At 34.4% G+C, this 7,039-nt stretch overlaps 1 pseudogene; it reads right to left on the bottom strand.

The window, feature by feature from the left end:
• Nucleotides 1–6,560: 6,560 nt before the first annotated feature.
• LOC136321529 (small nucleolar RNA U3) lies at nt 6,561–6,630 on the bottom strand (annotated as a pseudogene).
• Nucleotides 6,631–7,039: the final 409 nt, after the last annotated feature.

Below are 7,039 nucleotides of genomic sequence, written 5' to 3'. Positions count from 1 at the left end.
ATCAGATAAAGTCCAGCCATAAATTAAAATTTTAACTGTGTTAATTTATTTTATTACTCTATTACTAAAACCTTTTTAAAATTTATTGACATGCAATGCTACTTAGTTACATGACAATTTTGATATTTAAAATTAGATTATATTTACAGTACTGTAGTTTATACTTTTAATAATAGTTTATATTTTAATGTGAAGAAAAATCATGTAAGTTATATTTACAAAAGCAGGTAAGTATCATTGTTCCTCATGCTTGATTAGATGTACAAATTACATTGGGAAACATTTTTTTTTTTTTCATTTTATTTGCATGAGGTTTTGAAACTGTTTCTATATATTTCTGCATTGCTGATTCCAAATCTGAAATTTGATTTTTTGTGCATGCTCTAGTTTTTATGCAATTTTATTTTTTATTTATTTATTTTTATTTTTTGTATTTTTCCAAAGTTGGAAACAGGGAGGCAGTCAGACAGACTCCTGCATGTGGCAGACCGGGATCCACCCGGCATGCCCACCAGGGGGCGATGCTCTGCCTATCTGGAGCATCAATCGCTGCAACCAGAGCCATTCCAGTGCCTGAGGCAGAGGCCACAGAGCCATCCTCAGGGCCCAGGCCAACTTTGCTCCAATGGAGCCTTGGCTGTGGGAGGGGAAGACAGAGACAGAGAGGAAGGAGAGGGGGAGGGGTGGAGAAGCAGATGGGCGCTTCTCCTGTGTGCCCTGGCCGGGAATTGAACCCAGGACTCCTGCACACCAGGCCGATGCTCTACCACTGAGCCAACTGGCCAGGGCCATTTTTATGCAATTTTAATTTCTTTTTGTTACAGTTAATGGCATGCATTGGTTTTTAAATTGGAGTTAAAGGGCAACAACTCTTGGATTGAATATAAAAATGAAGCAATTAATGTTTTACAATCATCACTTTTACATAATTGTAGTTGTTTTTAAATGTATAATATTATTATCTGATAAAAACACCCTCATTTTTTTGTTTTAAGACTGAATTAGGGCTTCTTTGAGTAGGCATAAATGTAAGAATAATCCTGATACCTTTTATTATATATGTGTCTGTTACACATATATAATAATACACATATAGGCATAATATTTCATCATTTATGACATGTGCATATATTGCCTATTTTCAAATTCCCCATGGCAATCAAGACAAGGATTGGGCTCCTCATATTGTGTGTCATAATTTTGAGGAAATGCTTCGTGACTGGACAAAAGGAAAACGTAAAGAAATATCTTTTGGTATTCCCATGGTTTGGCGTGAACCTACGGACTACAGCAGTGACTGTTATTTCTGTCTGATCCATACAAAGGGCATTGGCAAGAAAAAAATAGCATATGATCGCATATCCTAATATTCCTTCAGCATTACAACCTACCCCACACTCTGAGACATTCCCTGATCCAGTTTTCAATGGTCTTATTTCTTCTAAGGACAAAGAAAGGGAACATGGTTATCAAGCATATTTTGATAAGATGCATGAGGAAATGATTGTAGAAGCTGAATAGTCTTCTTCTGATGACAAGCAGTCATTAACCCCTCAGCAGTTTAGCCAATTTGAATTGAATGACTTAGTAAGAATGACATAAAAATTGTCCTCGAGTTTCTGAAGTATGAGGAGCATAACTGGATCATTTGTGTGGATCTTAAAATGGTAGATTTCCTGCTAGAACAACAGAGAGATTTCATAAAGTATCCTTGCTTTCTGTGTTTGTGGGACAGCCAAGCTCGGGAGAAACACTGGACACAGAAGGAGTGGCCAAAATGTGAAGTTCAGGAAGTAGGGATGCAAAATATTGTGAATGAACCTGTAGTAAATAGAGACAGGATCATTCCCCCCCCCCCCACTTTACATCAAACTTGGCTTAATTAAGCAGTTTGTTCAGGCTTTGAATAGAAAAAGTGAATGCTTTCAGCATATTTCTGCTTTTCCTGCCTTGTCTTTCCAGAAGATAAAAGCAGTTATATTCGATGGACCTCAATTCAAACCCTCATATGTGATGAAGAATTTTCCAGGAAAATGAATAAGGAGGAGAAAGCAGCATGGCAGTCTTTTGTGGCAGTTACAAAGTAAGTTTACAGTTGTATGTGAAACATTGACATTATTATTCTATTATTATTTACTATTGTGTCATTTTTCATACAAACCTTGTAACCAACTTTTGCCCAATGCTGTAGAAAGTACTCTGTGGTATATGTTTTCAACATATTTGCTCTAGAAAATTAAAATTTTAAACATAAGCTTTATATTTGAATTAAAATAATCTGCCAGCAAATTTCACCATTATTTATCTTTAAAAATATGTGAAAAAATTAATTTACATCGGTTTGACATGAATTATTTTCAGTATGCCAAATTTATTCTACCAATGAATAACACTGGGAAGAAACCTAAAATCTTGAATTGCAAAAAACTGTAACTTACAGAGAAAGACTAATGTCAGATTTGAAATCAACACACTCGAATTAGGTAAGAAGTTAGGTAAGAACAAGTGTTTTTGTGGATACAACTGGTTTAATATTTGCAAAGACAATTTCTCTTGGTAGACATCTTGGGAGGGGTTTGATGAAAAATATCCAAGACATAAAACTCAAATTGCTCTACCGAGTCTGGGATAACAGTTGAAACGGTGCATGCGGAGATGGTAGTGCTGCTGGAAGTTGGTCCGCACTGCGTATGCCCAACTGGGCAATGCTTGCGCTGCCAGACCTGGAGCAGTCGTGGCTAGCAATTGTGGTAGTATTTGATAAAATTGAATGGTCATAAGTTGCATAAGTCATAAGTCAATCAATATCTGTAACTATTTATGATGTCAAGTGGATACTTTGAGTAGTAGGTTTTGTCTAACCACTATCTGAAAACCTGAAGCTGATACAAAATGATATTAAACATAAACTGCAATTGAAAAATAAAATAAATAAGGTTTCTCAAGGTTATCAGTGGCATCACCTACTACAGGTTTTTAATTAAACTATTAGAGAAATAAAATATATTTAATTATTTGATTAGAGAACATAGTTATCTTGAGACAAAATAAAGATTCTTTTACCTTTCAAAGAAAAATTATTTTCTGTCTTAAAGAAATAAGGAAGGAGCCTGGACGCAAACCAAAATTCTGTGTGAGTTTTCAGTCTTGAACCTAGGTCATTTGCAAAGACTTGACCTGTCAGGCCTCATGGAGCAAGCCTGCCTTCCCCACAGGACTCTGTTCACAGCTAGTGCATTGCAGTCTCAGAAAAGAATTGTATTCAAGCTCAAGCCTCTCTCATTAGTATGCTCTTATGCATAGCTAAGAGCTATGGTTAAGCAAATAGCTTAGTTAGCAAATGTGCCTCCATTTGTATGTTACCTTATCTGCTGCTCAGACATTGTTATGGGAGGCAGAGGTCTCTTGAAGATAATTTCTCCACTAATTTAATACTCAGTATTTTCCAATCACAGCTCCTGGGGGTTCACAAAATGGCAGGAGCCTTTTATGCAAGACTCCCTTGGTAATGAGCTGATTTTCACACCTGTGCTGATCCACCTGCTCTTCAAGCTCACCTGGTGTGGGTCTATGGAGAAAACGGAACATTGATAATATGAATACTTTCTGGTTTCATGCTTATACTATCATAGTTTGTTAAAGTCATAACCATTGCTTTAATTTTGGCTTGGTGTTTTAATCAACCAGTTCTCTTCAGCTCAGCTCTTGACAATAAGTGGGTTTATGAGCACAGGCCTAGGATGCGCATGGGTTATTTGAAGGGAGTTTTAATCCATTAAAAGACAACAGTTTGACATAATGTAAACTATTATTCGATACAGTTATTATTTATTGCTCTATTAAAGGAGAGCTATTAAAATATTAAAGCTATACATTAACATTTCTTTAGCCTTCCATAAACTTATACCCTTTTATAACTACTGGACTCAGAACAAATTATTTTGTAGACAGTCTCCATCTAATGAAGGAGAAATGTTGTGCCAACTTTTTAGGACATAAACTTTAAGAAAAATATCTTTTTATGTGAACAATAGAAGAACTCTTTAATATTAATGTTATTTTTCAGTGTGATTTTTCTGTAATGTATGTAATCTTCACTAATTACTTATTATTAGTATCCTTTTAAGTTTTCTGACGTAGTAATAGATTTAAGGAAACAAAGAGTTTCTTATTAATCTTTGTGTTTCCTCATGGGCAACTCATTGTCTGATACATTATTGGCTATCAGCATGTTAGAACTGGATAAAACTATACTGTTGTGTACTGCAAAAACAACAAATTAAAAATAAAACCATAAAACACTTTTTTAGGTAATATGGAATCATGTGCTAATGGTAATATTGATATTAGTACTGATGTTCATAATAAGGACTGCCAATATCTATCAGATGCTTTAAGCCCCAGGTTAAACCACTTCTGAAAGCAAGAAGAACAGATATATAAACAAAGAATCCACCTTTGATCTTCTGCATTCAGCTCTTTTAAAAGAAAATAATTCTTTGGTCATTCACTTTTATTTTATCTCTCTCTCACACTCTTCCTCCCTCTCTGTCCTAAACTTTGAATTATAGCTCTGTCATTTGAAACCATATAAGTACTGATTATTACACACTCTGCCAAATAGGAAGTGTGGTAAATTTTCCTCATATTATAAGTAATCATTTGGGCTAATTGAGGCTGTCACTTTAATAGGACCACTGAAATAATAAAAAATTACGATAATAAAAAGTATATTCAGTTACCTAATATTCAACATACCTTTTCAACATTTTTAACATCTATAATTATGTGTTGCTAATTTACATTAAAAGTATGTATATTCTAATAGAACTAATTGTTTAAGCAATTTTCTATTTTTGTACTGTATAATTTGTAAAGAAAAAATAACATCAAGTCCTGAAGAAATAATATTTTGGTAAAAATACTTGTTTCTAAAATGATGAACAGCCTGACCTGTGGTGGCGCAGTGGATAAAGCGTCAACCTGGAAACACTGAGGTTGCCGGTTCGAAACCCTGGGCTTGCCTGGTCAAGGCGCATATGGGAGTTGATGCTTCCTGCTCCTCCCCCTTCTCTCTCTCTCTCTCTCTTCTCTCTATAATGAATAAATAAAATCTAAAAAAAAAAATTAAAATGATGAACAGCCCTGACTAGATAGCTCACTTGTTTAGAGTGTCATTCCGATACACCAAAGTTGTGAGTTCAATCATCAGCAGGACACATACAATAACCAACCAATGTATGCATAAATAAGTGGAACAAAAAATTGATGTTTCTATCTCTCTCTCACACCTTTTTTCTCTTTCTCTAAATTCAATAAATACAAATTTAAAAAAAATATATGGAGAACACATATTCTTCTCGACATGGCAGGCAAAAGTCGCTCTCTGGTCTTACTCTCCCATTCCTCCATTGAAATGACAAGTGGAATATATAAAAACACAGAGAAACCTAAATCAATACAAAGTTAGAGATTGTTCCCTCCCCATATTAGAGGCATCAAGTAATTGTTTGCAATGTAGAATGTAAAGAAACGTATTGAAATAACAACAAGTCTATGACTCATATGTTATCTGGCAAGCACATCAGATAAGATCCTGGCAGAGTGCCATTTGTATTCAGTAAGATAAACTATAGGGGAACTGGGAATGAATTTTCAACTCTGGCAAGGCCACTGAGGAAGCATTCTTATTTCTTTAAGCCAAAAAATGAAGAGTGCATTTGGCAAGGTTTATTCTTGGCTTATACTTGGATTCCTCTTGGAACAGAAAGCTCTAATGAGCAAAATCAGGGGAGATGCTAGCATTGCTCTAAGGAAGCCAGATATTCCAGGCAAACACCAGGGACGGCACTGAGGCTGACTGCTGGCTGCCACTCCAAGCACTAAAAAGACACACTTAGGAAGAAGGGCTAACTACCTGCTGTGACTGACTGTTCCCAGCTCCCTCCTTCCCTCCCTTCCCCACTATCTCTAGTACATAGGAGCTCTTTTGTAACATGGTAACAATCTCAAAGGTGTTTCTAAAATTGTCTTTTTTACTTTCTTTGTTCTGAGAGAATTGACTTAGGCTTACATCAGTCTTAGATAAAACCAATCTCAACTCCTATTTGCTATCAACATTATTAGTCAACACTAGTGTTGACTTTATTTTTTAAGTGTGAGTTAAGAGAAAATAGTATATATCAGAACTATAAATTAATGGTGTTGTTCCAAGAAATAGGGTTAAATTTTAGACAAATTTGAATTCACTTTCTCAAGAGATTGAAGGTTTTTTTATGGAGCTGTGAAGAAAGTTTTGTTGAGATGAAAGATTCACAAGCTGAATTGGGAACTGCAATATGCAGTGATCAATGGTTTTTATGCTGCAGAAAATTAAAGGGACAAATAAGAAAGTAAATGAAAGAAATTCTCCTGACCCCAGAATTTAGAAAATGTTAGTGAATAGTTGAGAATGGTGAGAAAAAGAAAAGGAATGTGGTAGATGCATTGAAGATACCAATTTATATTCATATGATAATATTCTTAAACTAAGATAGTTGGAATAGAGGAAAGACAAAATAGTCAAATAATAATTTGATGTATTGTGAAAAATTAACAAACTATAGAAATGATCCCTGAAAGTATAGTCTTGGAAAATTAAATGGGAAAATGAAATGGCCTTACTGTATTTCAAGATAGCTATATCTTTATCTATTCTTTTGTCTCTAAAAAATCACCACAGTAAATATATTCAAGGTAAGAAATATAAAAAATACTTAAGGAAGGAATAAAAATCAGATGCATAGCAAGTGCTTCCCTCTACAATAAATACCAGTTGATGCTAATACTGAAATGTAGTTTTATTTAAAAAAAAAGAAAGATTGCAACCAAAAATATTATACCTATCAAAGTAGTCATTAAAGTTACTAAGGAAATAAATACTGTTTTGGAATAAGAAGCACTTATAGGCATACTATAGCTAATGTGGATAAAAGTAAGATTAATTGTTGTAATAAAAGATAAAATAAAATTTAAATATTGGTTATTAATCAGAAACTAA

This window comes from Saccopteryx bilineata, chromosome 1 (genome assembly GCF_036850765.1).
Source record: "Saccopteryx bilineata isolate mSacBil1 chromosome 1, mSacBil1_pri_phased_curated, whole genome shotgun sequence".
NCBI lineage: Eukaryota > Metazoa > Chordata > Mammalia > Chiroptera > Emballonuridae > Saccopteryx > Saccopteryx bilineata.
Note: the sequence above shows the minus strand (reverse complement) of the source record. Positions and strands in the feature narration are given on the sequence as shown.